Genomic DNA, 2,918 nt, shown 5'->3' on the forward strand with positions numbered 1-2,918 from the left:
CTGCAATAGTAACTGGTGTGGCAATAACAAGGCATGCCCACGTGTGCAATAGTAACAGTAGCATCATGGGTATACTCAAGCCCTTTCTGATTGGGCTTAAGTTCAGTTCCACACTGTACCTGACAAACATTATTGGGCGAAGGATGTGTAGCTAGACAGGTCTTAGGCTCTAGGGAGAGAACCTGCTATTATTCTACCAAGTATGGTATCGATCTATCATTATATCCTCAGACTAATCCATTTCTCCACCCTTCCATTCTAGCAGATGCTTACTAACACCGTGGCCCACAACTGGTCAAGGTGCAGATAAAAATACTGCTCCAACCTAAATGAAACAGGTATACCACAGCCCCTCTTCTCCAGGCTTGGTGATAATTATAGAAGAAGGGCGTCAAGGATGTAAGAGCAAATGACAGTAGTTGGACTACAAGAAAACAGGAGCTCCTGGACACAGCAAGGAATGTTTGCAATAATGTGTTTTCAATAAAAATCACTGTGAATTATTTTAGCAGCTCAATTATTTACCAAAGTCGGTAATAATATCAGAGTTATGCTGACAGAAAGGACGTTTCTTACCATTGCTCTCTTTGGTAAGAGAATGGAAGCTCAAAAACAAAGGAAATTCAAGGGAACTGCTTGACTCTCTGGGTCTTCTTCACCTGAATCATGGGCCTGATGAGGCTTTGATGTTAGCTAAGAAATCCCATTTCAGATGTATGACCTCTAGAAAGTAAGATAATAAATGTGTTTCTTTTTAAATTACCTTCCTTTTAATTTTTTTTATTTTTATTTTTTGGCGGGGTGGGGGGTGGGGGCGGGGAGGTAAGGAGAGCACATATGCCATGAGGCAAAAGAGCAGGTCTGTAGAGTTGGTTCTTTCTTTCCACCCTGTGGTTCTAAGAGATTCAGCTCGAGATTTTAGGCTTGGTAGCCAGTGCCTTTACCTACTGAACCCATCTGTCTGGTCCTTGGCTTTTGTTAAATCAGGAAATGAGGAATGATATCTTTTATCAATAACCATAAGGTACTAAAATGGGATAAAGATATTTTGAGTACCCAGAGGATAGTGATCTGATTAATACTGTCATTAAGCAACTGCATGGAGAATGAGCTGCAGGGGGTGGGTTGGGGGGATGGAAGCAGAGATAACACGAGTGAGTGAGTATTTTGTAGTTCAAACGAGAGATTTTGATGACTAGAAAAAAATGACAAAATGGGATGAAGAGTCATAGTCAGGGTGCATTTTAATTTCCAATGACTGAATTTGCTGCTGAACTTGAAGCAAGCCAAAGTAACTAGGTAGAAGTCAACAGTATATTCACAAAATTAGTTTGTCACTGTGGGATAAATTGTGGCCAAACTTACTTCCAGAATTTGAAGATATAGCAGTTCCTATACAGAACTTTCTCAATGCTTAACACATGTGTGCTAGAAAATGAGCCTGTTATCACTGTGTTCTTACCATTAAACATGACCCATTGAATATAAAATTCTTAAGAAGTTCACTAGTTTTCCCAGGAGGACAGACTAAACTATATAGTGCATTTCTGTGCCAACCTCATATTCACTGGAAAGTCCTGCTGCTTTTCTTTTTTTTCTTTCAATTTATTTCTATTTTCCCAATTTTAAAAATTAGACTATACTTAATCATTTTCTCTTCTCCTCTCTCCAAACCTTCCCCCTTTCCCTCTCTCTCACTGAAAAACTCATATTCTCCATTTCTTTAATTATGATTGATACATATCCTGCCTAGTTTTATGTCATCTGACAGAAGCTAAAGTCATCTGAAAGAAGGCAACCTCAATTGAAAGAAAAAAATAATGCCCCCTTAATATTAGGCTACAGGCAGGCAAGTTTGTAGGGCATTTTGTTTTCTGTTTTTTGGGAAGAAGAGTCTGTTATATGTTGGTCAACTCCTCCTGCGTCGAGACCTGCCCTGGAGTGGCTGACATACCCAGTGTCACTCCATTGGAGGAAACTGATTTTCTCTCTCCCAGCAGAATAAATAGCAGTTTAGTTGTTAACCTTTACCCCAGAGGCTAGATTTTCATCTATCCATCCATGCACTCATTTTTAAAAAATAGAACAAGAGAAAATATAAAATAAAACAAAAACCATCACATCACATTGAAGTTGGACAAGACAAAACACCAGAAGGAAAAGAGACCAAAAGAAGGTATAAAAATCAGAGATGCACTCACTCACACACTCAGGAGTCCCATAAAATAACTAAACTGGAAACCATAATGTATGGTGATATATTGCGTACTAATGAAATTTGCCTGAAGATAAGTGAACAGAAGAAGCCACTAGATTAAACATAGATGCCAGTCAGTGGTGGTACACACCTTTAATCCTAGCACTGGGGAGGCAGAGATCTGACCCATCTGGATCTCTGTGAGTTGAAAGCCACCCTGGGTTACATGAGATTGATTCAGTCTAGGAGAGAATCAGAGCCAGACAGTGGTGGCACACGTCTTTAATCCCAGCACTAGGAAGGAAGTAATACTGCTGAGCAGAGAAAAGTATATAAGGCATGAGGAGACATTAACTAAAGCTCTTTTCGACTGAAAGCCATTTCAATTTTGCTGGAGGCTTTTGATCTTTCAGCATTTACCCCAATATCTGGCTCTGGGGTTTGCATTATAAGACCATTTAAAATTCGAGCAACAATAATGTAGTCACAGAGGACCTGCTGAAAACCCATACAGACCCTGTGCATACTGCTTCAGTCTCTGTGAGTATATATGAGCTTTGCTCATGTTGGTTTAGATGGCCTTCTTTTCTTGGTGTCTTCTATCCCCTTTGGTTCTTAAGTTCTTTCCCCCTCCTCTTCTTCAGGGTTCCCTGAGATCTGAGGGAATGGATTTGATGGAGACATCCTATTTAGGGATGAGTGTTCCAAAGTCTCTCACTCT

The sequence above is a fragment of the Peromyscus maniculatus genome, chromosome 6, assembly GCF_049852395.1.
Source record: "Peromyscus maniculatus bairdii isolate BWxNUB_F1_BW_parent chromosome 6, HU_Pman_BW_mat_3.1, whole genome shotgun sequence".
NCBI classification, from domain to species: domain Eukaryota; kingdom Metazoa; phylum Chordata; class Mammalia; order Rodentia; family Cricetidae; genus Peromyscus; species Peromyscus maniculatus.